The sequence below is a fragment of the Hemitrygon akajei genome, chromosome 3 (assembly GCF_048418815.1).
Source record: "Hemitrygon akajei chromosome 3, sHemAka1.3, whole genome shotgun sequence".
Classification (NCBI taxonomy): domain Eukaryota; kingdom Metazoa; phylum Chordata; class Chondrichthyes; order Myliobatiformes; family Dasyatidae; genus Hemitrygon; species Hemitrygon akajei.
The window spans coordinates 79,360,921-79,381,486 of record NC_133126.1 but is presented as its reverse complement, the minus strand read 5'-3'; the positions used below and the strand labels follow the sequence as shown (position 1 = coordinate 79,381,486).

At 41.8% G+C, this 20,566-nt stretch overlaps 1 protein-coding gene across 2 annotated transcripts in view; it reads right to left on the bottom strand.

Annotated features, from left to right (window-relative positions):
• LOC140725142 (spectrin beta chain, non-erythrocytic 1-like) overlaps positions 1-20,566 on the bottom strand; it is a 332,123-nt gene that overhangs the window by 219,765 nt on the left and 91,792 nt on the right. The window lies entirely within an intron of this gene.

Sequence of the window (20,566 nt, the reverse complement as noted above, 5' to 3'; positions counted from 1 at the left end):
GGAAAACAAAGTGTCTTTGTTCACATATACACAGTAGGAAATGGACACTGGGGTGTTCTTAATACTCAAATGAAGGTAACCACTGCAGGGGTTTGTCTCATCAAATCTGATGGGAACTGGTGAAAAAAGTTACTCTCAGTGGGCCAATCTGTGAAAAGAGAATCCAAGGAATCATCAGGATAAAGACCATCAAGACTTTCCATTTTTGGCAAAATATCACCGGCATATTTTGTGAAATCTGATGTTTTGTGGTGGAAGTACATAATATATAAAAATATTAAATAAGTGGTGAAAAAGAGAGGAAAAATAGTGTTCATGGATTCATTGTCCATTCAGAAATCTGATGGTGGAGGGGAAGAAGTTGTTCCTGAAACATTGAGTGTGTGCCTCCTTTGCGATAAAGCAATGAGAAGGGTATGTAATGGCTGATGGGGTCCTTAATGATGGATGCTGCCTTTGTAAGGCATCGCCTTTTGAAGATGTCCTCAATGCTGGGGAGGCTGGTGCCCGTGATGGAGCTGGCAGAGTTTGCAATTTTCTGCAGCTTATTTTAATCCTATGCAGTAGCCCCTCCATACCAGACAGATATGCAACTAGTTAGAATGTTCTCTATGGTATATCTGTAGAAATCTTCTAGAGTCTTTGGTGATGTAGCAAATCTCAAAATCCAGCTGTGGTCATGCCTTCTTTGTAAGTGTAACAATATGTTGGGACTAGGACAGAGCTTAAGAGATGCTGACACCCAGGAACTTGAAAATGCTCACCCTTTCTATTGCTGATCCCACGATGAGGACTGGTGTGTGTTCCATCGACTTCTCCTTCCTTAAGTCCACAATCAATTCCTTGCTCTTACTGACATTGGGTGCAAGATTGTTATTATGACACCACTCCACCAGCCGATCTATCTTGTTCCTGTACTCCTCCTTGTCGCTATCTGAAATTTTGCCAACAATAGTTGTGTCATCTGCAAACTTATAGATGGTGTTTGATCTCTGCCTAGTCACACAGTCATGGTGTAGAGAAAACAGCGATGGGATAAGGTGTGCACCCTTGAGGTGTGCCAGTGTTGACTGTCAGCAAGGAGGAGACATTATTTCTGATCTGCATTGACTGTGGTCTCTCGGTGAGAAAGTTAAGGATCTAGTTGCAGAGAGAGGTACAGAGGCCCATGATTTGGAGCTTGTTGATTAGAACTGAGGGTATGATGGTGTTGAATGCTGAGCTGTAGTCAGTAAACAGCAGCCTGGTGTAGGTATTGGTCTTGTCCAGGTGATCCGAGTGTATCCAGAGATACCGGCCACGTGACAGATGCACTGCCACCTGGCTGGTCGGAGGACACACCACATGCCAATCAACATTTGGTCCCTCCCAACTAATCAATGCACACCTAAATTATTGGTCACCTTAATTGGATTATCTCACCCAGCCCCATGCTATAAAAGGTGAGACATGTGCCTGGCTTGGTCTCTCTTACAGACCACCTCACTGAAGGTAAGTGCATTGATTTATGTTTGGGAAGGTGATGCACCATCAATAACTCTTAGAGACATGAGGCAAGATATAGGCTTTTATTGGCTGGAAGAAAGAACAAGCAGCAATTGACCACCACACTGCATCCTGGAGACTGAGGCCGGGGCGGTGTCTCCAATTGCCTTTATACCGGTGTCTGTGGGAGGAGCCACGGTCAGTGGGAGGAGCCACAGGAACAGTCAGCAGGGGGGGGTGTGTCCAGACAGGTATATGTAGTTCACCACAGAAGGTTTATCGTTGGTCCTGGTAAGGGAGCCACAGCTATCCAAGGTCAAGGGGGATAGCTGTCGTAGTGCTTTTCCCTTGTTCTTTATATGTGTAACTGTACCCTGTCCCCACACCTCTTTCTGTGTATTGTACAGCCAAACTGACCTTCCCCACACGCGTTAACCCTAAACGTTTTTTTGTTAGAATATTGTAGTTGCTTGTGTTGACCCGACTTCCCCTTGTAAATAAATTCCTTATTATTAAAACTGTGTGTGTCCAGGCCTCTACTGTTGAGACTCAAAGAACCAGTTATTTTCCATCACAACACCGAGGCTGAGTGGGAAGCCAGTGAGATTACATCCACTGTAAACCTATTGTGGCAATAGGTAGATTGCAGCAGGACCAGGTCCTTGCTTAAGGAGGAGTTGTTCCTAGCCATGACCAACCTCTCAATACACCCTGTCACAATAGATATGTGTCACTGGGTGAGGCCATTCACCCTGCTCTTCTTGTGCACTGGTACAATTGTCACCCTTTTGAGGCAGGTGGTAACCTTTGACTGTAGCTGTAAGAGATTGAAGATGTCCTTGAACACTCCCATCAGTTGGTTGGCAAAGGTTTTCAGAGCCCTACCAGGTACACTATCGGGGCCTGATGGCTTGTGAGGGTTCATCCCCTTGAAAGATGTTCTGATGTCAGCCTCTGAGACAGAAATCACAGGGTCACCAGATGCTACAGGGATTCACACAGGTGTAGTTTTATTCTCCCTTTCAAAGCGTACATAAAAAGTATTGTGCTCATCTGGGAGTGAAGAACCACTGCCATTCATTTGCGTTTTAGGAAGTAATGATCTGCAAATCCAGACACATCTGCTGTGCATTGGATTTATCTCTAACAGCAATTGGAATTGTTTTTACACTCTTAACATAGCCTTCCATAGGTCATACCTGGACTTCATGTAGAGTTCTAGATTGCATAGTCATTGATTGCAGCAGATTTTTAAATTTTATTTATTATTCTCTAGGTCAGTGCTCTGGATGTACCTGTTTTTGGATTAGTTATAACTTACTAGTCATCCCTGTGAAAATGAACTTCTTTCTTGTTTAACAAAGCAATTAACTTGGTTTTATTTAGTTCTACCAATCTGAGACAAATATGTGGCTTACTAAGCCACTTCAGAGGGCAATAAATATTCAGAAGGTAACTGCTGTGGTACTGGAGTTAATATACAAGTCAGACCAGGTAGAGATGGTAGGCTTCCTTTGCAAACAACCTTTCTTTATACCACGAACCTCTACCATTAACTGGTTGGAAACCCCTGACCTCGAGTGTTCCAGGCTTTTACAACTGAACTGCTTTAATGCTCCCTCAGAATTGTCATTCCAGATATTTTAAATATAATATTTCAAATAACCATGATAAGACTTAAATTCACCTTCCCTGAATTGATCCTTCCATGAGTAGGGATTATTGTACAGTTGTGGTCATTGCTGTAAAATAAACTTGTCATGGGCTATCATAAGCTGTCACCTGAAATCATGGACAATAGATTTACTGAATCTGAAGGGAATCTAATGACAGCACCAATCTAAAAAAAAAGCTGCTTACATTGAAAGATGAGGCTTTGCAGAACGAACATGCATTGATGTGCTTAGTATCTAAAATACTCATGACTCACAAAGGTTATTCATCCTGGTGTACTTCATCCATAATATGCTTTTTTTTAAATCATTCTATCACCTTTAGCAGCCTACTTCAAGTCCTGAGTTTTCTCCCTGGGAAGACTTGCACCCTAAAGTTAACTTTTAGTAGTTTGAACCTCTTCTTTTCATCAACCAATAAACTTTGCAACCTGGGTATTTGTGCAATGAAAAATTGTTGCTCAGATTTTGAAGACCAAAACTCATAAGCTGTGTCTGCTGTAATCCTACCAATCATTAACTAAATGACAGAAATCAAGTGATATGTGTGTGTCAAGCCAGCATTTTGTATTCACACACATTAAGAAGAAGAGTTAAATAATTTTGTATTGTTTCATGGTTATTTTGGATCTTCTCTGCTTCCTTTTCTCGGTCCATTCATCTTGGTGATGCACGTGAAGAGTGCACCGTTCTTGGATGAGAAACCGAAATGCCAGTTTGTTTTTGAGCTCCTTGCAATACCAGCCTGTAACAACTGCCAAAGAAAGTCAAGGAGAAGCATCCAAAACCCTGCTGTGTGTTACAAGCAACACACACAAAAAGCTGGTAGAACACAGCAGGCCGGGCAGCATCTATGGGAAGAAGTACAGTTGACGTTTCAGAACAAGACCCTTCGTCAGGTCTAACTGAAAGAAGAGATAGTAAGAGATTTGAAAGTGGGAGGGGGAGATCCCAAAATGATAGGATAAATGAGAGAGAGTGATGAAGCTAAGAGCTGGAAAGTTGATTGGCAAAAGGGATGCATAGCTGGAGAAGGGAAAGGATCATGGGATGGGAGGTCTAGGAAGAAAGAAAGGGGGAGGGGAGCACCAGAGGGAGATGCAGAGCAGGCAAGGAGTGATTGTGAGAGGGACAGAGAGAGAAAAAAGAGAGAAAAGAAAAAAGGGAGAGGGCGAGAAGGGGAGGAAGGTCATTAACGGAAGTTAGAGAAATCAATGTTCATGCCATCAGGTTGGAGGCTACCCAGACGGAATAAGGTGTTGTTCCTCTGACCTGAGTGTGGCTTCATCTTGACAGTAGAGGAGGCCATGGATAGACATATTCCCTTCCCACCAATCTCCCTCCCAGCACTTACCCTTGTAAGTGGAACAAGTGCTACACCTGCCCTTACACTTCCCTCCCTCACTACCATTCAGGGCCCCACACAGTCCTTCCAGGTGAGGCGACATTTCACCTGTGAGTCAGCCGGTGTGGTATACTGCGTCTGGTGCTCCCATTGTGGCCTTTTATATATTGGTGAGACCCAACGCTGACTGGGAGACCATTTCGCTGAACACCTACGCTCTGTCCGCCAGAGAAAGCAGGATCTCCCAGTGGCCACACATTTTAATTCCACTTCCCATTCCCATTCTGATATGTCTATCCATGGCCTCCTCTACTGTCCAACCTGATGGCATGAACATTGATTTCTTTAACTTTCATTAATGCTCTTCCTCCCCTTCTTATCCACTCCCTTTTTTCTTTTCTCTGTTTTTTCTCTCTCTGTCCCTCTCACAATCACTCCTTGCCTACTCTGCATCCCCTTCTGGTGCTCTCCTCCCCCTTTCTTTCTCCCTAGGCCTCCCATCCCATGATCCTTTCTCTTCTCCAGTTCTGTATCCCTTTTGTCAATCAAATTTCCAGCTCTTAGCTTCACCCCTCTCCCTCCTGTCTTCTCCTATCATTTTGATTCTCCCCCTCCCTCTCTCAAATCTCTTATCTCTTCTTTCAAGTTAGTCCTGACAAAGGGTCTCGGCCTGAAACGTTGACCGTGCTCCTTCCCATAGATGCTGCCTGGCCTTTTGTGTTCCACCGGCATTTTGTATGCGTTGCTTGAATTTCCAGCATCTGCAGATTTCCTCGTGTCTGTGTGTTACAATCTTCTTTACGTGACCAGTCAACTGGCCTGCATCACTACCTTCCTTGCCCTTTAATCCCACCAGCTTTGCACACACTTTTAGTGGTTTTGAGCCAACTACTTGAAACTACAGCATTGACAAGATGTCAAAAGACTTTTAATGGTTTTTGAATGAATTATAGTTTGATGAATATTCCAGTAAAAGTGTCTAGTTATTTCATAAGCAGAAGTTTTTAAAAAAAATAACTGATTAACCAAAACTCATTTTTGAATAAAAACCCAAATAATGCAAAAGACTATTTTTCTGTAGATTGCACAGTTAACTTTGATCCATGTTAATTTGTGCATTACAGTGCTGAACCTTTCCATGAAAAAAAACCTCAAATGCACCTATTTTAGCACAGGTGCTGATTCGTAACTGGAGAAAGAGCAGGAATTTTGTATCTCAGGTGAACCTGTAGCTTCTGGAGAGTTGATAACAGCTGGCTTCATTTCAATGTTGAAGGCAAGATTTCTATCCATGCCTAATTGAAAACTTACCTCACAAATGTGTGGAAGTGGGACTGTTGAAGACAGGAGGTATCTGTTGTGTATTTAATATATCAGTAATATTTGAGTAATATTATAAAAATATTGTTTGATTAAGCATTCTTGTTCATTTAAATAAGTCATTATGAGTTATATGTAAAAGTATGTGAATGACATATGTCATAATGCCACGATGTTATATGTGCAGGTATTGCTTAAAGTAAAAATGAAACTTAAGACTCGCATTCTGGACCCTCCGTGTTCTTCTTTCAATTATTTTGATGTTTTGGAGTTGTGAATCATGAAAATTGTCATAAGGGAACAATGGTAAAAGGCAAACGTAGTGATTATGGAGACAGTTGTATGTGGAGGGTGTTGTCAGGAAGACAATATGGATTCTGAAACTGAAAGGCCCAGAACAGGAAAGGTCTTGACTTTCCCTACTGGACTCACAGCAGCATAATTGGAACAAAATTACAATATGTATCTGCTTCCTTTAGCCTTTCCAGACATACGGAGTGTTTCCCAGCCAGACAGTTCTCATTTGAGCTTATGCTGGTTAAACTGGCATATCCATGAGAAAGTCAGACACCTGGAGCCAGCACTCCCGTTGTCCCTTGGTAGGGTCGGGTGGCAGAAAGTATAAGTTTATTTTTAAGCCCCCCATCCCTATTTCTTTTTTCCATTGTGGAAATTGTTAAAATAAGGGCTAAAATGTTTTCATCATTATGTGTGAACCAAGCATATAGTAAGGATTGGAGCTAAACAACTCGCACACTGCTATTTTTTCCAAATAAACAAGAGTAATAATGAAATGAAGTATGCTGTACAGTGCCAGCTGGGAAGTAAATCATATATTTGTTTGATGTGCAGAATTAAGGCGTGTATACCCAAGTAAATGCTGGCATTTATCAAAGGCTGCACAGAATACTCTGTTGATTGCAGTCAACTGTGGTGCCAGTTAATACCATGGCCTCACGCTGCCTTTCACACTGACACACGGACAGGCAAAAGGACATCTTTTCCTAGTGCTCAGATCCAAAAGTAGGAGCACAGACTGAGGTGGAGAGAAGATGTCAGTTTTCTGCCCGTATTATTTAGCAACTGAGACAAAGCACCATCAGCACTTCCCTCCTTCACAGATGGACTCAAGAGCAATGCTTTATTTAGAGCCTTTCACATTGCTCCCTGGATAATTTTCCATGAATATTTGCCAAGAAAGTTTTAATGCTGAGCTGATTTTTGAATGTTGAAGCACTTTTATGCTGAATTTCCCCAGAGATTCAAATAATTTAGCATCAAGCAGGCGAGAGAAAAAAAAACATTTAGATGAATAATAATACAAACTTCTCAATCAGGCAACATTTATGCCAACAACATCTTTCAATTCTTACACCTATTCTGAGTCATCACATTAGCATTCAAAAATGGGAGAACAAATAAAGGTATAAGGATTTATGAGTTGTTTAGATTTGTAAGAAACATATCTAAGACTGGTGAGCATAGGTTTAAGATGAGGAATAAGATATTTAAAGGGGGTACGAGGAAGAATATTTTCCACTTATATGAAAGTGCTGTCAGAAAATCCGGTGGACAGGGGCACTGTCACAACATTCAAGTGTCTGGACCATCAATTGAATCATCAAAGCGTGGTACACTTCAGACCAATGGGAGAAGTACAAAAACATTTGTTAATAAGAATAGACATAGTGGGCTAAAGAGTCTGTTTCTGTTCAGTGAGTCTCTGAATGAGAGAAGAAGGGTAGTTAAAATAATTACCAGAAATAGTTATAACAATAAATTTAAAAATTAACAGGTCCATACCACCACGTGCCTCTCACCTCAATTATTCTTTAATGGCCTCCTTTCCCTAATTTGATATCTTCTGCTTTCCTTTTTCCTTTGTTCCATGATAATTTTTGGTTTTACTTCACAGTCCAGTTTTTCTGTGGTATAAACCTGCTAATTTACGAACTGCCCCTGTCCCCTCAAGCATTTACCTCAGACTGTCCATATTTTGGAATACATGCTATTTCAAATAATCATGTGTTTTCTGGATGCACTGCCACCCTGTTCAACTGCATAATAGAAAATTAGCATTAGTGAAACAGTATAACTAGGAAGCACATTTATAAAATGACTCTGAACCATCAGAATTCCTAATAGGACAACAATACAACATGATTGCAAAGGCAATGTACAATAAAACAAAAAAAAATCCTGAATGAGATAGCGGTGCAGTGATTTTGAATGAGTTAGTAACTGCTTTAGCCGTGCTGTGATTATGAATGGGATAGCAGTGTTGTGATTACAACTAGGTTAGCAGTGTGGCAATTATGAATGAATTAATAATATACTGATTTTGACTAGGATAAGAGAGTGTAGATTATTTCTAGGTTACCAGTACACTGATAAAGATTGAGATAGAAGGACAGTGATTATGAGAAGTTTAATGATTATAAATGTAATAGCAGCACAGTGTAATAAGTGAAGAGCTTATGAGCAAGTTAACGTGCAAGAAAGCAATGCAGTGATTAAGAACAGGGCAGCAGCACAATAATCAGGAATCCAATAGCAGTAAAGTGATTACGAATGGAAAAGCTTTTTAAAAATAGAGTCAGAGTGCTCTAGCACAGAATCAGGCCTTTTAGCCTGTCTAGTCCATGCCTTCCTAGTTCCAATAAACTGTACCTGCTCCATAGTCCTCCATATCCCTCCCATCCACTTACTTTCTCTTCAAAGTTGCAATTGAACCCATGTTCACCATTTCCAGAGGCAACTCGATCCCCACTTGACCACCCTCTGAATGAAAATGATCCCCCCTCAGGTCCCTTAAATATTTCACCTTACACCCTTAACCTTTAACCTCTAGTTCTAACCTCACCTAGCTTGCATTTACCTTAACTGTACTACTCACAATTTTGTATATACTATCAAATCTCCCTTTATTCCCTTACGTTCCTAGCCTTTTCAACCTCTCTCAAGTCCTGATAGCATTCTATCTGTTACTTTTCAGTTCATTTTTCAGCTGGTCCAGATCCTGCTACAGGCTTTCATAGCCTTGCCTCGTTGCCCACTACACCCCCAATCTTGGTGTCAACTGTGTACTTGCAGATCCAGTTTGCCACATTAGCATCCAAATAATTAACACAGATGACAAACAAATATGGATGCAGCACCAATTCCTACTGCACACCACTAGTCACAAACCTCCACTCAGAGAGCAAACAATCTGCTATCACTCTCTGGCTTCTCCCACTTAGTCAATGTTGAATCCAGTCTATGACCTTATTCTGAATGCCAAGTGACACAACCTTCTTGACCAACCTACCATGAGGGACATTGTCAAAAGCCTTGCTAAAATCCACGTAGACAATGTCCACTGCCTTTCGTTTGACAACTTTCCTTGTAAACTCATTGGAAAAACTTTAGATTGGTTAGACACAACCTACCACGCACAAAGCCATATTGACTATCCTTATTCAGGCCCTGTCTATCCAAATGCTTACATATTCTGTCCCTTAGAATACCTTCCAATAATCCACTATTGATATCTGGCTCACGAGCCTACAGTTTTCCATTTTTTCTTAGAGCTAATCCTGAACAACAGAACAACTCTCCTCCTCAACATCAGCTGTATCTAAGGATCTTATTCATACCTCTGCCAAGGCCCTGCAAGATTTGCAGTAGCTTCTCACATAATCTGAGGGGATATCTTCTCAGACCTTGGGCACTTATTTGCCATAATTTGCCTCAAGACATCAAACACTTCCTCTTCTATAAGCCAGATACGGTCCAAGACCTCACTACTGTTTTGGTTTGGAAGTGGAGATGTGTTCATCTCCCAAGTAAATATAAATGCAAAAAAAAATCCATTTAAGATCTCTCCCATCTCTTTCAACTTCATTTATACATGCCCATGCTGATCTTCAGGTGGACCAATTTTGTCCCTCGCTATTCTTTGGCCTAATGTATCTGTGGAAGTCCTTGGGCTTCTCTTTCACCTTGTCTGCTATAGCAACCTCATGCCTTCTTTTAGCTTTCCTGACTTCCTTCTCAAGTGTTCTCTTCATTTCTTATTCTCCTTAAGCTACTCACTTGTCTCTTGCTGCCTATACCTGCCATGCATCTGCTTCTTCTTAACCAGGCCCTTAACATCCATTGAAAACCAAGGTACCCTAAACCTATAAGTCTTGCCTTTTATTCTACAGAAACATACCAGTTCTATACTCTCAACATTTAACTTTAGAAGGCATCTCATTTATCAAGCATCCCTTCACTAAAAACAACCTATCCCAAACACAATCGTGGTGCCATCAAAACTGTGCTTTCTCCAATTCAGAATCTCAACTTGAGGACCAGACCTATTTTTCCTCCATAATTATCTGAAACTATTGGAATTATAATCATTAGATCCAAGATCACCTCCTATCACAACCTTATTTTTCTTGCAAATGTCTGTCACCTCTCTACAAATTTGCCCCTCTAAATTCCACTGACTATTGGGTGGTCTATAATATAATCACATTGATGAGGTCATCCCCTGCTTATTCCTCAGCTCCGCCCATATAGCTTCAGTAGACCAGCTCTCCAGTCTGTCGTGTCTGAGTACTGTGTGACAATTTCCCTGATAAGTAATGCCACCCCTCCTCCTCCATCATGTCTAAAACAACAGAATCCTCAAACATTAAGCTGACAATCCTGCCCCTCCTGCAACCAAGTCTCACTATTGGCTACAATGTCATAATTGCATGTGCTTATCCATGCCCTAGGCTCATCTGCCTTTCCTATAATACTCCTTGTACGGAAATAGACACAACTCAGAACATTAGTCTCACCCAGCTCAGCCTTTCGGGTTCTGTCTTTGTATGTAGGCTTAACATCTGCTTTCTCCATAACCACTCCACTAGCTACCCTCACACTCTGCTTCCTATCCCCTTGAAACTGTAGTTTAAACTTCCCAGAGCTGCGCTAGCAAACCTTCCCGCGAGGATATTGGTCTCCATCCAGCTCAGGTGTTCACCGGTCCCATTCGTTCAGATCCCACCTTCCCTGGAAGAGAGCCCAATGACACAAAAATATGAAGCTCTTCTCTCCTACACCATCTCCTTAGCCACATTTTAAACTACATTATCTTCCTATTTTGTTCCTCAGTAGTATGTGGCACTGGTATCAATACTGAGATCACTGCCGTGGAGACCCTGTCTTTTAATTTAGCACCTACTTCTCTGAACTCACTTTGCAGATCTTTTTCATCCTTTCTGCCCTTGTCACTGGTACTGACATGGACCACAACCTGTGGATTCGATTCATGATGTCCCTGATCCTGGTCATCTGGGAATCAGCTGTGACCACCCAGGAATCTCATCTTCATCCACAGAACCTCCTGTCTGTTTCCCTATCAGCTCCCCTCTTCCCCCTGCCCCACCCTTTCCCTTCTGACCCACAGAGACAGGCTCAGTACCAGAGATCTGGCTGTTGCAGCTTTCTGCTGGAAGGTAATCCTCCACCATCAAAAGTATCTAGAACAGTATAGTTGTTGAGGGGAATCGCTGCACTACCTGCCTATTCCCTTTCCTTCTCCTGACAGCCGCCCAGCTACCTACCCTCCTGTAACTTAGGTGCAACCACTTCCCTGTATTTGATATTGTAGTTGAATAGCAGGAGAATCAGAAACAAGAGAACACCTGCAGTTGCTGGAAATCCAAGCCACACAAAAAAACGCTGGAGGAACTAAGCAGGCCAGGCGGCACCTGTAGAAAAGAGTACAGTCGACGTTTCGAGCCGAGACCCTCCAGCGGGACTGGAGAATAAAAGGTGAGGAGTAGATTTAGAAGGTGGGGAGAGGGGAGGGAGAAACACCAGGTGATAGATGAAACCGGGAGGTGGAGGAGTGAAGCAAAGAGTTGGGAAGTTGATTGGTGAAAGCGATTCAGAGCTGGAAAGGGGAATCTAATAGGAGAGAACAGAAGGCCATGAAAGAAAGAAAAGGGGGGAGAAGCACCGGAGGGAGGCAGAGGGCAGGCAAAGAGATGAGGTGAGAAAGCAAATGGGGAATGATGAAGGAGAGGGGTGGAGGGGAAGGCATTACTAGAAGTTTGAGAAATCTATGTTCATAACATCAGGTTGGAGGCTACCAAGATGGAATATAAGGTATTTTTCCTCCAAACTGAGTGAAGGCCTCATCACAACAGTAGAGGAGGCTATGGACTGACATATCCATATATGGAATTAAAATGGTCACCACTGGGAGATCCCACTTCTTCTTGCAGATGGAGCATAGGTGCTCAGTGAAGCAGTCTCCTAATCTACATTGGGTTTCACCAATGTACAGGAGGCCACACTGGGAGCACCAGACACAGTACATGACACCAACAGACTCACAGGTGAAGTGTCCCCTCACTGTTTGCGGCCCTGGATGATGGTGAGGGAGTAGGTGTAGGGGCAGGTGTAGCATTTGTTCCACTTGCAAGGGTAAATGCCAGAAGGGAGATCAGTGGGGAGGGATGAATGGACAAGGGAGTGATCTCTGCGGAAAGCAGAAAGTGGAGGGGGGTGTGATGGGAAGATGTGCTTGGTGGTTGGATCCCCTGGGAGATGGCAGAAGTTATGGAGAATTGTGTGCTGGAGACAGAGGCTGGTGGAGTGGTAGGCGAGGATGAGAGGAACCCTATCCCTGGTAGGGTGGCGGGAGGATAGGGTGAGAGAAGACGCGCGTGAAATGGAAGAGATGCAGTTGAGGGCAGCATTAATGGTGGAGGAACGGAAGCCCTTTTCTTTGTAAAAGGTGAATCAGAGGCAAGTTGATGGACATGTAAAAGATAATAGATTGCTCACAAGTGTGGAGGTAATTTATGCAATTTGTGGTATTATCCCAAATCTGCTATAGACTTGCCAAAGTTGTAAGGAAATATGAAATATGCAATTGCTCAAAACCCTTAAAGATTCAAATGGCTGGGTTCCAGGTAAAAAGTTATCCACCCACATAATATGCTCTTTAAAAAAAATCACATTTCTGAATATTGTCAGAAAAGATCAATCAAATAAGTACCATAAATGGGCTCTACAGAGCAATGGGTTGAGTCAATGTAAGGACAGGTGGTTTGGTATCAAGATTAATCTACAAAAAAAAGGCATGTTTATCTCACATACCCATCAGTTCCAGAGGAGTCCATCTGTTCCATTATTAAATGCCTTCCAATTTATTCGCACTGATTTTATTGAGATTAATGTATTTTTCAGTGAGATGAAAATCATGGATTGACAATAATGTATTTAACATGTGCCTCAACCATTTCACAAAGCAAGAATTAACCTATCTGTGTTAGTTAACAGATAGAAAATGATAAAGCCAGTCTGCACTGCCAGTTGTGTTGGCGCGTGGCCTAGTGGGCAAGGCATCAGATTAGTAACCTGAAGGTCACTGGTTCAAGCCTTAGCTGAGGCAGCGTGTTTGTTTCCTTGAGCAAGGCACTTGACAACACATTGCTCTGCGATGTCACCGGTGCCAAGCTGCATGGGTCCTAGTGCCCTTCCCTTGGACAACATCGGTGGCATGGAGAGGGGAAGGCCTGCAGCTTGGGCAACTGCCGGTCTCCCATACAACCCTGCCCAGGCCTGCGCCCCGGAAACTCTCGAGACCGACTGATGCCACCACTGCCAGCATAAAACCCAGGTTACAAACTAAAATCTGTTTTAGACAAGGGACTGAAGGAGTAAGGTGTTAATCATTTACTAAACTTCACTTTAAGTGTAAGGAGCAGCTGAGTCACTGGGACGGGACAGCTGTCAGTAGAGTATTTGTCTGCTTCATAAATTGGTGTTAAGAATGAACAGCTGTTACCTGTGAAATGAAGAAACATGATTAGCTGCTGTTGTCATTCTCTGAGATGGACCCATTCATACATTATGATTAAACAAACTGGTGTTACGCTTTGCTCCGAAAGATGGAAAGCCTTTTGGAATGGGTCTAATAGCCCTTTGGTAAAATCTTTGACATAATGGTCATTACATTCACTTCATTAGTTTCAATGAAAGAACTTCAATTAAAAGTTAATATAATAGACTCCTTATATTCCATTTGGGTAGCCTCCAACCTAATGGCATGAACATTGATTTCTTCAACTTCTGGGAATTACTCTCCCCTCCCCCATTCTGCATTCTGGATTCTGGATTACCTCTTACCCATTCTTTTCTCCTCACATGCCTATCACCTCGTCCCTACTCCTTCCCTTTCACCCATGGGCCACTCTCCTCTCCTATCTGATTCCCTCTTAATCAGCCTGTTACCTTCTCCATCTATTACCTCATGCTTCTCACTTTATCCTTTCTTGCTCACCTGGCTTCACTCATCTCCTTCCAGCACGTACAACTTCCCTTCCCCCCACCTTCTTATTCTGGCTTTTTCTCCCCATCCTTTCTGGTCCTGGGCCAAAATGTCAACTCTTTATTTCTCTCCATAGATGCTGCCGATATCGACTCTTTATTCCTTCCCATAGATGTTGTTCCTCCAGCATTTTTTGTGCATTACCAAATGTTTCTGACACTCCAGTCAGTTGATCAATCACAGGATATGATAAGAAGCAGAGGAGAACAGTTTCAGTTCCAATGAGCCATTCTTGGTGCTAATTGGAAAGGATAAATGTATAGATGAACGAAGATCGAATGTCAAAGGATTCAGAATTTCTAACTTCTCATTCAGATCAAGGTAGAATGATCCCAGAAGAACGGTTCAAAAAGTCGCATGCAAGAAATTAATTCAATAGCGTCAAGTTCATTTTGAAGTTACCATTTAAAGAATTTCTGCTTGTAAACTATTAAGGTAGTTAGCTGTTGAGTAAATTGAAGTGAGATATTTTGCATAAACTCTTAAAAATAATTTATTAGAAAAGGATTGCAAGTCAGTGCACTTGTCAAAACTGTTAATACAATTTCCATTACTCAATCTGTGTCAATTTCTCCAAAGTCTTACTGGCATTAAGGTGACATGACATGGATTCCTTTCTGCCATGTAATTGATCAAATGCTATTTAATATGATGATGCTATTTTAGTTTCTGGGTTACTATACATCAGTGCAAATGTTGACTGGCAGCAACAGAAGGGCTTCTGTTCTCTGAACACAAAGGAAATACTTTTGAGAACCTTTATAGGCTCTTTTCATATGTCGAAACAATACAGGACAACGTGGAATTTTGTAAGTACTATAGTAAATACCAGAAGCATTGATATTTCAATTTATACTTTACTTTGCTTCTGCAGCCCTTAGAACCATAACCAATTTCAGTCTTCATTCAAATACTATGGATAGAAGAGTAGAATTAGTATTCTAACCATGAAGTAGAAATGCTGTTCTGTTATCAGAGCATACAAATAATCCTCTCTGTTTCTGCTGACTCCTCCTGCCACATACCACCGTTCCATAAATAAGTACACTTGAGAAGCTATCATGGGAATAAGGCCGCCATGGGAATAGAGGGAAAGGCAGCAGGCAGACAGCAGGACAACTGGTGCAGGCAATATTTCCAACAAATCATAAGTCACAGGTATATAGAAAATGTGCACCAGCTCCCTCAGATCTGACCTTACACCCACCACAAAGCATGTCAGACCTTCTGTATCATACACAACTTGCTTTTTTTAAGTTTCATGTTGATACTAATGGTTTAGTGTTAGTTTGTGTTCAGTTATAATTGGTCAAGAAAGTTGAAGTAAACCTGCAAGAATGGGGCTGAGATGTCAATTCATTTTTGGCGCTGTTGAAAAAGTCAGTCATTGTTGGCCATCTACAATTGGAATCGAGAGGAAATGATGAGCCACTTCGTGAAACAACAACAGACCAAGTGATGAAAGAATTCCTACAAAACTATTATGAGGGGAGTATATGGATTTTAAACCAGCAGCAATAAAAGATTGTATAGAAATCTCCAAGAAATGCAGGCATGTACTAACTACAAATGGCACTGTGGTTATTTACCCAGATTCACGGACAGCATCTCCTAAACATGAAATCTCTTCCAAAGTTGTCCTCTAAATCACTCACTATCCTGACTTGGTCCTTCATTGCCCAAATCCTGGAATTCCTGGCCCAAACCTCAGTTGAAGGAAACAAAATTTAGAGAGGATTTGAGAAAAAAAATGTTCACTCGGATGGAGATTGAAGCCTGAGTATGGTTGTAGATATTCTGACAACATTTAAGTGTATAGACAAACAGCTATAATGCTGGTATAAAAGGCTAAGAGCCAAGAGCAGGAAAATGGAGTTGCAAAGATAGGCAGTTGATGGCAGCAAGGTCACTGTGGGCAAAGGGCCTGTTTCTCTTCTGTCTGACTCCAAGCTGGCTGAGTGACTCACTACCATCTTCACAAGGGCCTTTAGGGATGAGCAACAAATCTAGCCTTTCCAGTGACATTCTGTTCCCAAAGTCAATTATGAGAAGTTTGTTACTTGGTGAGAGTTCACAGGTTCCTGGGTCCTGTTTGTCTTTTTTCCTTCCAACTGGTGGAGATGGAGATTTTGAATGAGACATTGTGGCAGGTGATAATTCTTGGATATGACCTGATACCAACTGAGTTCCTGAAGGAACCCTGATGCCAAGTATTTACCAATGTATCATCAGCTTTGGTAAGCTTTGTCTTGATGCTGACAGAGGAGTCTGGTGCACAGCTTGAAATGTATAGTTCTAGAATGATTTTGTTGTTGACCAGGGAACAGCTCACCCAATTTCGGTAGAGGTTTTGAAATGTACTCAAAGGTGAATTTGTATGAATGACTGGGCAAGATGTACCTTTGTCATATCGAAATCCAGTGCTCAGTGAATTCCAGTCAGTCTGCTGAATTTAGTTTTTATTTTATGGTTGTCTCCAAGAACAGATTGTAATAAGCAACATCTACATAGACCTGGAGATGTACAGAGGCCAGATTGGTATAAGGGAATCTGGCAGCTTATGACCATCAGGTAGATAGATAGATAGATAGATAGATAGATACTTTATTCATCCCCATGGGGAAATTCAACTTTTTTTCCAATGTCCCATACACTTGTTGTAGCAAAACTAATTACATACAATACTTAACTCAGTAAAAAATATGATATGCATCTAAATCACTATCTCAAAAAGCATTAATAATAGCTTTTAAAAAGTTCTTAAGTCCTGGCGGTAGAATTGTAAAGCCTAATGGCATTGGGGAGTATTGACCTCTTCATCCTGTCTGAGGAGCATTGCATCGATAGTAACCTGTCGCTGAAACTGCTTCTCTGTCTCTGGATGGTGCTATGTAGAGGATGTTCAGAGTTATCCATAATTGACCGTAGCCTACTCAGCGCCCTTCGCTCAGCTACCGATATTAAACCCTCCAGTACTTTGCCCACGACAGAGCCCGCCTTCCTTACCAGCTTATTAAGACGTGAGGCGTCCCTCTTCTTAATGCTTCCTCCCCAACACGCCACCACAAAGAAGAGGGCGCTCTCCACAACTGACCTATAGAACATCTTCAGCATCTCACTACAGACATTGAATGACGCCAACCTTCTTAGGAAGTACAGTCGACTCTGTGCCTTCCTGCACAAGGCATCTGTGTTGCCTTCATCAACATTATTGAGTCAAGTTTGAATCTAGCTTAGTATTATTTAATTATTCTAATGCAAAAGATTAAACATTTTAAGAAGATTAATTTCAGTAAAATCTCCTAATCACTTTAATGAGGTGAAAATTAAACACTGTTCTGCTGCTGCTGGAAAAAGTCTTTAATGATACAGACGACAACACAGGAGTTACATCACTGGTGAATTGTGTTAAATAATGCAAAATACAGACAAGAGTACAATAGGAACAGAGAGGATGTTACCCTATGTCCGGGCAACATAAAATCAATGGAATTGGAAAATTAAACAATAAAACAATCTTGTGACTAGTTCTTCATTTAAAACAGTTTAAGGACAGGGTTAACACAGTAAGAATGTCACAATCAGTAGAAGTAGAAACTTCACTCCAAAGAATGTGAAACTGCTATATCAAAATGGTAATGGTAACGATGGGAGATTTCATTCATACAGTGTTAAGGATTTGTCCCTGGAAAGCAGTGCCACAACTAAACATTTCAGAGTCTCATACTTGATGTTTTTTTTAAGTCAGCAAAACTGTGAACTTTTCAGCCTCAGTAGGATGTTATTGAGATGATTGTAAGGTAGCAAGCCTATTACAAAAGTTCAATGCAATAAGGTGTAACAAACTGAAATGAAAAGATATTGCAATGGAATGTGGTGTCGAACTGGAGTCATAGATCCATAGAAAAATACAGCACAGAAACAGGCCCTTTGGCCCATCTAGTCTAGGCCAAACTGCATACTCCCATCGATCTACACTGGGACCATATAACCCTCTGTATCTCTGTCATACATGTGCCTATTGATGCACCATCAATAACTCTCGGAGATATGAGGCGAGATATAGGCTTTTATTGGCTGGAAGAAAGAACAAGCAGCAATTGACCACCACACTACATCCTGGAGACTGAGGCCGGGGCTGTGTCTCCAACTGCCTTTATACCGGGGTTCGTGGGAGGAGCCACAGGAGCAGTCAGCGGGGGGGGGGGGGGGGGGGGCATGTCCAGACCGGTATATGTAGTTCACCACACCTATCCAAACTACTCTTAAATGTTAAAATTGAGCTTGCATGCATCACTTGTGCTGGCAGCACATTCCATACTCACATGACCCTCTGAGTGAAGAAGTTTTCCCTCACATTCCCCTTAAACTTTTCACCTTTCACACTTAACCCATGACCTCTGGTTGTAGTCCCACTCAACCTCAGTGGAAAAAGCCTGCTTGCATTTATTCTGTCTATACCCCTCATAACTTTGTATACTTCTATCAAATCACCCCTCAATTTTCTACAATCCAATGAATAAAATCCTAAGCAAGTCAATGTTTCCTAACTCAGGTCCTCCAGACCTGGCAACATCCTTTAAATTTTTCCCTGTATTCTTTCAATCTTATTTATATCTTTCCAATAGGTAGGTGACCAAAACTACACACAATACTCCATATTAGGCCTCACCAGTGTCTTGTACAACTTCAACCCAACATCCCACCTCCTCTGCTCAATACATTGATTTAAAAAGGCTAATGTGCCAAAAGCTTTCTTTACGATCCTGTCTACCTGTATCACCATTTTTAATGAATTATGGATCTGTAGCCCAGATCCCTTTGTTCTGCCACACTGCTCGTGTCCTACTGTGTAAGACCTTCCTCTGTTTGGTCCTACCAAAGTACAACACCTCACACTTGTCTGTATTAAATTCTATCTGCATTTTCAGCCCAATTTTCTATGTCCAGATCCCACTGCAAGCTCTGATAGTCTTCTTTGCTGTCCACCACACACCTAATCTTGATGGCATCTGCAAACTTGCTGATCTAGCTAATCACATCATCCAGAAGATATAGATGATAGACAAACAACAATGGACCCAGCACCAATCCCTACAATACTCCACTAGTCTCAGGCCTCCAGTCAGAGATGCAGCCGTCTACTACCGCTCCCTGGCTTCTCCCACAAAGCCAATGCCTAATTCAATGTATTACCTCATTTTGAATGCTGAGTGATTGAACCTTCTTGACCAACCTCCCATGCAGGACCTTGTCTAATGCCTTGCTAAAGTGCATCTAGACAACATCCACTTCATCAGCTTTTCTGGTAACTTCCTTGATGAACTCTATAAGGTTGGTTAGACATGACCTACCATGCTTAGACATGCTGACTATTCCTAATGAGTTCATGTCCCTCCAAATACTCATATATTCGGTTCCTCAGAATACTTTCCAATAACGTTCCCACTACTGATGTACTGAGTAGTGTTCCCACTACTACTCTCCGGCCTATAATTTTCTGGCTTATTCTTTGAGCCTTTTTTAAACATTAGCTACTCTTCAATCCTCCTGCACCTCAGCCATGGCTAATATCTCTGCTGGGGCCTCTACAATTTCTGCACCTTCCTCTCAGTGTCCAAGGGAACGTCCTGAGGATTTATCTACCCTAATTTGTCTCAAGATAGCAAACATCTCCTGCTCTGTGATCTGTATAGGGTCCATGACCTTGCTCCTGCTTGGCCTTATTACTGTAGACTCTATGTGCATCTCCTGAGTAAACACATGCAAAGAATCTAGTTCAAGACCTTCACCGTCTCTTTTGGCTCCATTTTGATTTTCTAGAGGACCAATTTTGTCCCCTGCAATCCTTTTTCTCTTAACATATCTATAGAGTCCCTTAGGATTCTCCTTCACCTTTGTCTGCTAGGGCAACCTCATGCCTTCTCTTAACCCTCCTGATTTATTTCTCAAGTATTATCTTGTATTTCTTATACTCCATAAATACCTCATTTGTCCCTTCCTGCCTATACTAACTATGCACCATTTTTTCCTTAACTAGGGCCTCAACATCTCTTGAAAACCAAGGTTCCCTAAACCTGTTATCTTTACCTATTATTCTGACTGACACATACAAGCTTGGTACTCTCAAAATTTCACTTTTGAAAGCCTCCCACTTACAAAGTACACCTTTGCCAGATAACAGCCTGTCCCAATACACATTTGCCAGATCCTTTTTATACCATCAAAATTGGCCTGTCTCCAATTTAGAATCTCAACCTGCGGACCAGACCTATCTTTTTCTATTCTTACTTTGAAACTAATGGCATTATGATCACTGGATGCAAAATGTTCCCCTACACAAACTTCTGTCACCTGCCCTGTCTCATTCCTTAGCAG